This window comes from Manacus candei, unplaced genomic scaffold, assembly GCF_025592945.1.
Source record: "Manacus candei isolate 608988 ecotype Guabito, Panama unplaced genomic scaffold, ASM2559294v1 h1tg000024l, whole genome shotgun sequence".
NCBI lineage: Eukaryota > Metazoa > Chordata > Aves > Passeriformes > Pipridae > Manacus > Manacus candei.
This window is the reverse complement of record NW_026138072.1, coordinates 5515077-5527739: the sequence shown is the minus strand read 5'-3', so window position 1 is coordinate 5527739 and position 12663 is coordinate 5515077. Positions and strand designations below refer to the sequence as shown.

At 38.5% G+C, this 12663-nt stretch overlaps 1 protein-coding gene across 2 annotated transcripts in view; it reads left to right on the top strand.

The window, feature by feature from the left end:
- The window catches only part of LHFPL2 (LHFPL tetraspan subfamily member 2), a 125516-nt gene that overhangs the window by 1194 nt on the left and 111659 nt on the right, over window positions 1-12663 (top strand). The window lies entirely within an intron of this gene.

Genomic DNA, 12663 nt, shown 5'->3' with positions numbered 1-12663 from the left:
CGTGCGGGACGGGGAGCGCGGCGAGCGGGAGCCGCCCTGCCCCGGCCGGCACACCTGCAGCCTCTTCCGGGCGGCACGGGCGGGGGCTGCTCGTCTCTCCGCGGGCTGCCGTGGCGAGCGACTGTTCAAAGATCACCTTGGCGCCTTCGCACCTCCGACGTGTTCTTCCTTCTCCTCGCCTTTCTGGGCCCACTTTTTGAGGGAGGGATGTGTGTGTCTGCGAGAGTACTTTGTTTCTTATGGCCCTTCAGGGAAGGGCAAGAAGTGGGTGGCACAGGTTACCAGTGCAAGTTTATTGGCAGTTTAGGCGTCACTTCAAAGGAACTCACTGCTGAGGTTGGATCCCATAATTCAGAAGTTGTGGGTGCGTTGGAGCAACATCAAGTAAAATAGCAGAGCTGGCAGTGCTGTGTCCAGACAAGTGCATGTGCTACCAGTACCTGGTGGCAGAGCAGCTGGGTTGCACCATCGTAATAAGTTTACTCCAAGCCAGAAGTAAGCAAACGAGACACTGCGAGTGTGTGCATCCTAATCAGAGATGTGTTATTAAGAATAACTGATAACAATTACAATGCTCTAGCTGATCTCATCCAGAGGGAAATATTATGTATGTTAATTACAAGGTTTGGCTTTCTTAGGGAAACATTCCTCGGCACCATTACAAATACCGTAATGAAGATGTCTGTTTGGTCACAGTCCTGCAGTGGGTTCTGGCTGTGCAAGCTCACACCTGCAAGGAGCCCTCTTGTATTCATGGGTTTGCTTTGGTCATAGAAACCTCAGTGCTGTAACTCATAGAGGCCCAAATTTATGCTGTGCACAAGGAGTGGCTAATTAGGAAGTGCCATGGACACTGAAATAAATGTTCAGTTTTATTTTTCTGAGTGAATCACACTACAGAAATATTATCCAAATTAATCTAAGGCACCTTCTGGAGTATTTTCTCCATGTTCATGCATTGTTAGATGCAGGATGTAGACAGACTGTTAGGGCAGTTAATGACAGGGTTTTATCTCAGACACAGTTTCATGGGACCATTCCTTGATTATTTCACTGAATATGATAGTTGCAGCCACTCCAGTTTTAATCACATCACTGCTTTCTTCACAGGATTTCTTTGTGTGGGTTATAGAGTAGTTCTAATCAGTATGTAGGAAATTACCCACTTTATCTTTTTGTTAGTTAAGCATCTACTTTATTAAGCATTCTGGGAGATGTGTGTGTGATGACGTATCCACATGTCAGGCAAGTAGCAGTAGTGTGTCATTTGCTTTTACAAATATAAATCACTGGGAGTGGATGCAGCAGCATTTCGGTATAAGAATATTATAGTATTTTTTTTATCTCTTTAGTCAAAGCATATTCCTCCACATCATCTAAGTCACTCTGGATTGTGCTGGGCTGGTAAGTTTGGATCAGGAGTACTTCTGGCGCAGACTGAAAGGAAGTCCATGGTTGCCATGATCTTTTGTCATGTTCTGTCTTATAGCGGTGAAAATTACTTGTGGTGTTTTGTAATACAGTAGGACAATGACATACTAAGTGCTACATGTTATTGCATCAGCAGGAGCTGGTTGAGCTGCAGGTGACTGTGTAGTTGGTACCAGACAAGAAACCTAGTGTTTTATTTTGCATACCGTGTAGACATTGCTGTTTAAATAATAATTACATGAAATGGAGGATTCATTATTTTCCTGAGTGTTGTGAAGAACAGAATTATTATTGATCAAAGTTTGTATTTCCAGAAGCTTCTACTTTGTTAGTACTTGTTGGAGGGCTCCCTAGTAAAGAGAAGAGGTGGTTGTGACAAGGGGACGTGTTGAACACAGAATGGCAGCTCCTATCTGATGAGAGATTTCTGGTTATGCTCTGCAGGCAAAAAACAATTTCTAGGAATTTCACCCTCAGTGTCTTAAAATTAACTTGTTACAAGAGCAAAAGGAAAGAGTCTCTCCTTGTAGGACTAGCCCCTGGTGAAGCTTTAAGTGGGAGGGTGAAGTGCTGCTCCACTGTCCCTCGCTGTCCTTGCTTCCTACCCACACGTGTTCGTGCACAGGCACAAGCACATCTTGTGGGTGACTCTTTGCACCATCCAGCCTGTGGGGAGGAAAGCAATGATCAACTTCTGAACTGCTGGTGGCAATGAGAGAAGCCCTTTTATGTCCCCGTTTCTTCCTTCCCCTGGAACAAGGGCTTTCTGTGTCTTCCTATTTGCTGCTTTCCTCTGTGTTTTCTGTGCCTCCCTTCCCCCACAACAGTTTCCATTTCTTTGCTTTCTGCCTAGGGATAAATCATTTGGGATGTCAGCATTTTTAACTCATTTGGCAACAAGTGTAGAGCTGGCTAGCGGCTGGAAGGTGATCCTGGCTCTCAGAGTCCTTTTTTGATGCAGAGACAATTGCTGATGTGATTGTAGTTAACAAGTCTGTTAAAATAATGCTAAAGACTTTTGCTTAGATTATTCCTTCTGGGTTTTCAGCTTTCAGAAAATTGACATATTTCTCCTGGTTTGTGGAGATCTGCCCTGGAAATGTGGAACTAACAGGATGTATTTTTCCAAAATCGTTGTCCTACATACAGATGAACTGGAATTAAGCTGAATGTAGAGCATCCATAAAGCCCAGATGAAAAAAATAAGATTTGTCTTTTGAAATTGCTGGGAGGGTCTGGTCAGATACTCTGAAAGCTGTCTAAACAAGTTCTATTATTTTACTTTTAAACAGTCTTCTAAGTAAAGTGATATTTTCATGTTATACCGCTGAAAGTAGTTGATGCATTTTGAAAAATAATGCCAATTTGTGAACTTAATTTCTTTTTTAATTACCTTTGTTTCTCATTATGTTTAGACTTTAGGAAGTCACAGGTAAGTATTTCAACATCAGTTAATCAGAGAATAATCAATTTTCCTAGAAGTATTTTCTTAAAAGATATTTTTGTGGAACGTAATTCAAAAGAAAACAAAGCCCACAATAAAAGAGTAATTGAATTATAAATTTGCTGCAATGGCAAGCAGATGACTGCAAATGTACCCAATTTGTGTGAGTGGATCAGGAATATATATGAAATTCTGAACTATGGCCATACATGTAGCAGTTGGGCAGTTATATTTCCCATGACTGAGCATAAATAAATCACAGCAGAAGATAGAGACCATTGTGCTGTTCACACAATCAATAGGATACAGTTTCTGATTCACTGTATGTAATTAAAAAAAAATAAAAATCATGGTCTGTTGATAAATACTAATTTCTCCAGTCTTCCTTGTCTTTTTATTTTTATAATAATACTGTCTTTTTCAGCTTGGAGCTGCATAGTAAAGTTAGATATGGGCTCTTCAAAGGAGAATCCAGAATATATAAGACGTTGCTGCATGAGGAGAATGCTGCAGCAATTTTTTTCTTAAAACATTTCTTACATATATTGCTTTAGATATTGTTGGTTGGGGTTTTCTTTGAGGGTTTCTCTGAGGCCCATGGTGAAAACATGACAACTAAATGACAAACCATGAGAATGAAATATAATGAAAAGAGGAAAAAAATGTCTTGGAGAAAGTGTCATTTTGTGTTGCAGCAAGTGAGAGTACTACAATAAATGAACCCAGACACACAAAAAAGACTTACTTTAAGCTGATTTTCAGATATTTTCATTTTCACCTTTAACAGCTTCTAGTGCTCAGAAATGATTAATTAAGCAATGTTACTGAAGCAGCTGTACAGCCTCCCTTGTCATTGGTGTCAGTGTTCTATTTCAAAATTCTTTGTATTAATACTGTCTCATTATCTTGAAGATTATGAAGGTATTGTTAGATTCATGTGTTCTACATGATATCTAACATAGTGGTGAAAGTGTCTTGGATTTGAATTTACACACACACACAGAATTAGCTTTAGAGTTCATTAATTGATCTTCATGTTTGCTGACACTTGACACTGCATGTTTTGTGCACCTTCTTTCATACATAATTTCTGACAGTTCACCAATAGGTATTAGTGCTGTCACTCTATTCCAGATGATTAACAGTAAATTTTGTAGGTAAAATTATATAATAGCCTTTAATATTGTGATTGATTCTTTCACTAAAGTTTGACTGTAGGTTGTTGGCCTTTCATTTTGCAGAATTCTTTTTGATCCCTAGTAGGTTTTTCTGTAATGCTGCTTTAGGAAAAAATCTTGTAAATTTCCTGCTAATACAAATGGTCAACATGATAATTGTAGCAATTATAGCCTGGTCTGAACTTTATTAAAAAGCTTTATTAAAAGCTGTATAGTTCTTAAATCAGCTTTTTTTGAGAAGTGTGTCTTCTCAGGGTGGCCGAGACTTTGGGTAGCTGCAGCAGAGCTTTTTTGGTTCAACTTCCAAGCATAATCCCTTAAACCTGGTTGGAAAGAATCACCTGTGAAGTGGGAGGATAAATTCAGTATCTGTATCTATTTGATCTTCTGCTGAGATTGCAAAAAGAGCGCCAGTTGGTACCATCTGTGTTTATAGATTTTGCAATAGTATTCACTGGGAGATTATCTGAAAGCCAAATCAGTTTACATAGGTCAGTGAATTGCAGCTTGCAAGGCTTGTGTCTGGGATCATTGTAAACAGGTTTTTCAGCCTTTTCGTTGAACTTTCATTTGTCAAAACCTGACCTCATCACTAAAGTGCGTGGTGGTGATAGTGCGCCAGTTTTATATTTTGGCAAACACATTTGAGAGAAACCTTATTTTAATGGTTAGGTACTCTTGGTTTTTTTCTTAGCAGTATTAGTGCATATTGCTTAGATACATTCTGTGCAAATAGTAATTTTTAGGAGAGAAGGCTGTACTGAAAATACTTTCATTCATACATAGGGGTGGTGTTTTTTTCTGAAATCTTTAGTAAGTCATATATAAAGAGTGCTGTAAATATAGTTACTGTTCCTGCAATTCAAGTACCTGTAAAAGTGAAGGTACTGCAGATAAGAGTACAGTTTGTCATATATTAGAAGTTTACTGATGTTCTGCTTTCAGCTGGGTTAATTTCCTTCCTGGTAGCTGGTGTAGTGCTCTGTTTTGGGTTTAGTATGAGACTAATGTTGATAATGCACTGATGTTTTAGTTGTTGCTAGGCAATACTTATACCAAGTCAAGGACTTTTCAGCTTCTCAAGCTCTGCAAGCAAGTAGACTGGGGGTGCACAAAAAACTGGGAGGGGACATAGCTGGGACAGCTGACCCTAGATGACCACGGGGATATTCCATACCATATGACAATGTGCTCAGCACGTAAAGCTGGGGGAAGAATAAGAAGGAGAGGGAATGATTGCAATGATGGCATTTGTCTTCCCAAGTCACAGTTACCTGTGATGGAGCCCTGCTTTCCTGGAAGTGGATGAACTCTGGCCTGCCCATGGAAAGCAGTGAATGGAATGCCCTTGTTTTGCTTTGCTTGCGTGAGTGGCTTTTGCTTTACCTGCTAAAGTGTCTGTGTATCAACCCATGAGTTCTCTCTCTTTTACTCTTCTGATTCTCTTGCCCATCTCACTGAGGTGGGAGCGAGTAAGCGACAGTCATGACACTAAAGCAAGATTTGTAGAGAATTTCTCAAGAGAGTTCTTTGTGTGTAAGGAATGTTAGCATCTTTCTGCACAACTGTTTAGTACTGATGAATAGTACATATTGAATTGTGCTTGAAATATAAGTATTGGAGGGTATCTCATCCAAATCCTCTAGTTCTCACACCTTTCTAAAATGCTTATTTCACAAAATAAGGCGGTAAGTATACCTGGTCATCGTGATAATTTTAGCAATTGTAACTTGATTTTGGAACAGACACCTGATAAACACTGAATGTCATTTTGCACAGGCAAGTCCAAGTAATTTAAAGTTTACAAGAAAATTTCAAATGTAAATTCTAGTCTAAATATGGTAATATGTTCTTTTATTTTAAATGTTGGGAATAATAACATTTTATATTCAGTCATATTTGTGATATTGCTTCCGTGCTTTTAGAAAATTGTTTTAACTTGTAAGTTCAACATTAGGTGGTGGGTCAAATTGGGCATAATAATAAAAGTTTCATACATTCTTATGTCTCTTCTCTCTCTCTCTCTCTCTCTCTCTCTGCACTGATTTTTTGTCAGGCTAGTGTTGCTCTCATGTGGTTTACCTTTGAGGAGTTAACAAAGATCTCATTTTTCTCTGGTTTAGGTTTTCTTTAAGCTACTAATAGACATAGTACATGACAGCTGGCATGCAAGATATTCCACAGACTGCCCAGCTGATTGCTCTGCTGAGATGGTAGATAATTTAGCAGAGGTATCCACTTTGCAGAAATGTGCATGAGGTTTGTGTTGCGTATACATGTTTATTCAATCATTAGTCATGATCATGACTGCATAAAATCAGTGTAATTACCTTCAACCAATCTTTACATCTAAGTGACCCAGACTGCATTCCATGACAGCCCTGACAGCTTGAATTAGAGCTTGCCTTTTATCGCGGCCAGATTTGGAGTACAGAAATATCCAGCCTTTCTTGAGCTTGGTTAATGCAGGAATGGTACATGTTAATGTGAAAGATCCAATCTAAAACAGAGCCTTAGAAATACTCTGATTTATTGATGCTTGACCAGCACATATCAGCAGAGTTTACCTCAATTTTCTGTTGCACACTGTGTGCATTGCACAGTAGGTAAACGATCTGTCACTGTAAGAGTGCACTGGGAGTGTCTCACATGTACATGTGCACTGTACTCTGCATAGTATGCCTGTGCTTCCAAGACACATTTAAAGAATGTCCAGGCAAGATCAGGGAATAGAAGTCCACATTTTCAGCACAATGTCTCCAGCTCTTGACTGCTGGTCTCCCATTCTTTCCACAGGCTTCTTGGAGTTGGGCAGGGGAAGGATCTAAATGCAAAGTTTGTCTGAGCAGGTTGTAACCTAATTTTTTTCAAGGCAACCCTGTACTTCCCTTTAACCCCCCACTTTTATTTTGTTGTTGTTAAATCGGTGAAAAGAAGCGATTCGCCTTAGGTCCCCGAAAGATCAGAAAAATATAGGATTGAAGAGACCTTATGCAGTCATCTAGTCCCTTCTTCTGTGTCAGGTTAGGATCATCCATATCTGTCATCTGTGACTTTTCTAAGGAACTCAATGGTCTCCCTTACATCATCATGCTGTGGGGAAGTTTTCTTTTCGTATTATCCAATTCACACCTTTCCCGTTGCAATTTAACATCACAACTGCTCATCCTACATCTGTCTTGGACACAGCAAGTAGCTGTTTTTCTTCTCACACTGTGTTTTATTAACTGCCGTAGCCTCCTGTTTCTCACCTCACAGGTGCTGGGTTTTGTGCACCAGTTATTTTTGTTGCTTTTCTTTGAGTTACTTTGATTACTTCACATCTATTTTTTGTTCGTCCAAGTTAAGACTGTGTTCCCCTTAAGGCTTTAATGATGTTGAATAAAGCAGAACAGGATCCTCTTTATACTTACTAACACAATGAGGATGTTTTTTTCAGCACTGTGACTCTTTTTCATGGTCAGGCAGTGATCCATCAGATCCTCATCCAAAGATGCTTTTCTAAGACATTACTCTCACTGATCACTTTATAGCTGGCTATTTCTGCCTAACTGTAGCATCTTGCACATGTTTTTACTAAAGATGACATTGTTTTTTCAGGTAATTCCTCCAGTTAGTCATTTTGAGCTCTCATGTTTTTCTCCAATAAACAAGCTACCTTTTCTAGACTAACATTGCCTGGTTATATAATAGCTTACTTTATCACATCATACAGACCCTGAAAATACTGAAACAAGCATTCTTCAGAAATATTACCTGAAAAAAGGGACAAATTTTTTAACTAAGTCTCTTTTTTTTCCTGTGTGTAATGAACCTTTTCAGGAAAAGAAATATAGAAGAGAGAGAATTTTAGGAGAAAGTATTTTCTGTGCAGTGTAAATGGTTTAAATTAGAAATGTGTATTGAAGAATCTGTGGTAGGAAAAAATCACCGTATTCCCGGTTGTCTTGTGGACTGGGGAAAGCAATTCATGTCACTTGTAATGCTCAGTAGGAAACTATCTTTCTCCTCCTGTCTTTCTGTTAATTTACAGGTGATGGAGGTAAATATTTTCATAAGAATCTCTTGGCCTTCGTAATTGTCTCTTTTTTGCAACATTAATAGTAGTTCATTTTATAATGAAAATTGAAAAATGCACTTTCAGGAGTAGTAGGTGTAGTTAAAAAGGTACAAGTTGTATGTGAAAGAAAAAAACAGAAAGGTCAAATTCTGGCAGAAATAAATGTCCATCAGAACTCAGGTTAGAAAAGAATTTGAGGAGAAAGTCTGCTGCAGAGGACCAGCAGATAACTGAAGGCTACAGAAAAGGGGAAGGCAAGGCACTGGCAAGGACAGCCAGAGATGCATTAACACCTTCCTTACAAAGAACAGTTAAATTGCTGAATAGAAGAGACAACTGGGGATGCAGTGATAGTTTTATAAAAACAGGAATGGCATGGTGAGGGGCTTAGGGATCAATTGTTCATTTTCTCTCCCAGCAGAAGAACTAATGAGCGTGAAAATGAACTAGCAAGTCTAGCAGGTGTTGGATTTGGAGTAGCAAAAAGAGGAGTTCTGTCATGCACATATATTAAGTTGTGTAACTCCACAGGATGTTGTGGATACTGAAAATCTATACTGATTCAAAGTGAGACTGGCCAAATTGAGTGGGGGGAAAAAAGAGTCTGTAGGGGATTATTAAATTCATAAGCATGACCTCTGGCTTTGAAAGTTCCCAAGCTGCAGATTATTGGAGAAGAGCGTATTTGGGGAAAGTATGACTACATGCTTACACTATTCTTATGCTCTTCCCCAGACATCTGCTTTTTGCTGCTCTTGGAGACAGAGGTACTGGGTAGAAGATTAGACCTGGCATAATTTTACATTTGTCTTTTTAAATTGTAAAAACTCAAGACACATTTTTCTTTGAGTTAGCAGCTCAGGGTAGCATCTGCAAATCTTGTACTTTTTAGACCAAAAGTCTCCAATCCATTTTCCATATAATTTAAGACAGAAGTACTTTTTTAATAAAACACAAAGATTACCAGGAACATTTGTCTCCTGCCAGTTGGCGTCAACTGCAAATTATGTTTCATTTCAGTCATGCTAAACTGCCAGATGAGATAATACATATTGTCTCATTTAGGCAATCTAAGCAGCTATGTCTGTAATCCCAATTTGGCTTTTCTGATTTATTTTCTACTATACGTGTGTGAAATTGCATTAATACAAAAGTTTTTTTGTTTCTCTGCCCATCTCCCTTCTACTGTAGATGCATTTTAACTGCTTACACGAGCACAGGCTACATGAGCGTCCCTCCAGAGTTAAAGTTTGAAAGCTCTTAGATCACCAATGGGGACAGAGCAGTATAGAGGGAGAAGGATGCTGTGTTATTTCTTAACCTATAGACACTGATTTACTGGCTTGAGTTACAGTGTTGATTCAATGATACTTGTTTAGGGTACTAGTCAGCAGATCAAAAACCCATAACCACACACGTAAACATAACTTTTCATCTCCAGTTTTATTGTTAACCTTATACTAGTGGGTTTTCTGCTCTGTCAGATATTGTTCAGCTCTCTATGACCCTTACAATGCCTGAACAGGTATTGTTTGTACTTCTTCAGCTGGTGTGAAGTCAGCATGAATGCAGCATCCTATGCTCATGCAAACTTAAACATGATTGTGTCTGCATCTGCTTAGGCATAGATTTGCATGGTGATCATACCAAATGGTAATCTGGCATTAATGAAGACACTGCCATGTGTTGCACATGCCCTCTTTACTTTTCTGTCATGTATTAATACGTTTAACATACTTCCGCTGGTTTTCCAAAGTGACTATGGGGGTTAAATTAACAATATCTTTCCCTCCAGACTCTTATCAGTGGGCTTCTTCATGTCTTACCCCCTAAGTGTTTCCTCTCTTCTTGTAATGCCAAATAAACAATTATATGCTCCTTTTCTCACTGGTTTGAGGCATGAGGGAATGTGATTTTGACTGAAGGTGGAAAGCCTGTGCTGTGATTATAGTGCCAGTGAGGGTTTTTTGTAGCAGGTATTAGACTGTTCTGTGCTTGAGTTCCCAGATTTACCCTGTGCTGCTGCAGTGGCATCTGAGTTAAAGAGGCAAGGATTGTGCAGGTTAGGAAGTTCCATCCTGAGCCCCTGTAGTCTGTTCCTGCATCTGCTGCTGGTGTAGATTGATCATGCTCCGTTTGTTTCACAAAGCAGAGTGGGCTTTATTGAAATATGTGGCTTTGGAGGTGGAGAATGAAAGGCAACATTTGGGTTTGTGTAGGTGAGACTATTGAAGTTTCTTGTAAATAATTGTGAGTGCTGTTTTGTTGTTGTTGGGATGTTTGTATATAGTAACTACTTTGATCTCTGCACACAGATTGAAAGTTGATTAATGTTACTACAGCGAAGTTGCTTTGTGACTACCTTAAGAATGGACTCTAGAAAAACCCAGAAGTATTCTTGTTTTCAAATATCATCATCCAATACCTGCAAATATTTGAACTGATGATGTATTTGCATATAGCAAATAGAATTCTCTTCTCTGAAGGTTTATTAAAGCTGTGCCAAATGCAATTAGTCATAGTCAACAGCATTACAGCTGAGTGTTTTGGAACTGATAAGGCAAGTTAACTTTTCTGTTTAGACAGTACAGTTGTCCAACTCTTCTCTTGGACTAAAACACCTCTCCTGTATGGACAGGGGAAGATTCATCTGTATCTTTAACTAATTATATGTAGAAGTATATCAGGTAACATGAAGCTAATCTTTAGATATCTAACTGCCTTTTAGCTGAAGAACAGTATAAGGTTCTTTGCCAGAGATTCAGGGAATGTATCTGAAGGACTCATACTTCACATACGATCTGTGAAAAAAAGAGATCTTTTTAATGGTTTTTCTCCATTTAGCCTTTTGCTATTGAATTGTGCTACAAAAGAAAGAAAAAATGGTCTTGTTTCTATCTATCAATTAATCGATTGATTAATCATTGACCTCAGATATATTATTTATGATCATGATTCTTCTTCTAAGACAGTACTTTTAAGGAGAAAGCTAATAATAATAAGGCGTATCTGACAAAGTTGTCAGACACTATTTTATTCTCCATTCTATATTATACAGTACTTAAAGAAGTCTGAATGTCTCAAATACACATGTCTACACACAGTTCTAATGTCTTAAAAATAATTTAATAGCCAATTAGCAAATCTTCCATTTGAAGTTTTTCATGATGAATCCATATCTATAATCATAGAGTTCTCTGCCAAGGGATAGTCTACATTTGCAGGCTTCACTTTCCATTCATGCTTGCACTTCTGACTAAGTAGAATATATTACTTTATCGAGTACTTTTTTTTTTGTCTGTGAGGATGAAGTGTTCAGATTTGCCTCAAACAAGCCAGATAATTTGAAAAACAAATATCTCTCTTTCCAATGTACTTTTTTTTTTACTGAAAGTCTGAACAGATACTGATCAAAATGAATGCTATCATTACTCACTTGAGTTTTTCTGTGTCTGATAATGTGAAAGGTTATTAAATTAGTGGTTAACTAAAATCCAGTACCTCAGACTTGTGTGTCTGGGCTGAGGCATCATTTATTAGCTGAAGAGAGTAGTATGTGTGTATCCATCTTTGTAACATATTCCACACTGTCTCTGAAGTCCTCAGACATTACAGCCCATATGGCGAAGGTATTGGTCTGATAATTGAGGAATGGACAATTACAGTCCCAATGTATGGTGAAGCAGTTTGCAGTCTGGGAGGAAACAAAATTACTTGCTACTTATTTTTGGTCTGACTTAGACCATTATGTGTCCCTCTTCAGTCAAATTCTCAGAAATATAAAGTTTCTTTTTTAGACAACAGTGTTTTGTTTTTAATGTTAATTTCCTGTGGTTTTCTGCACAACCTGGGAAGCTCAGGTCATCACTATGTATCTTATTTAGAGAGGAAGCAGGTACGATCAAGCATTTGTTTTTTCTGAAGGAATAGTAATTTGGAAGAATAACAAAAAAACATTACATGAAATAGTAACAAACAAGCATTGGCTTAATATTCAGAGATGTATACAGTCCTGTGCATGGGCATTGTCTTCATAAAGAGAGGAGAAGGCAAGATGGTTCAAGTGACAGTGCAAAGGTGGATGCAAGGACTTAGCAAATGCCAAAATCTGGGCTCCTACTGGCAAAACCCACAGATCTCTCACCCCAACAGCTTCTCTTTGTGAGCTCCCTTGCTCAGGGCAGGGAGTGCTCTGTTATCTTTGGATCGCCACAGGCATCTTGATTTTGCTTGAGAGAAGCAAAGAAAGTATCTCTTAATTTGTTTTTATCGCATTACTTGATGATAGAAATAGTCTGTCTGCTGGTCTTGCAGGGAAGATAGTGTCCTGCTTAAAGAATAATAGATATGTCCACCTACCTGTTCTGTCTGCTCACCACCGGCAACTTGCTAAAGTCTCTTTGCTGTACACTACTGTTCTGTTTTTGCATATAACTACTGTTCTGTTTTTACATGTAATTCTAAATTAATTATTTGATCCTGGAGGAGTTATATGTCCCAGTAGCTTTGAATTTAAGTAGTTCAAATTTTGTGTTTCTGTTGTTTTAACG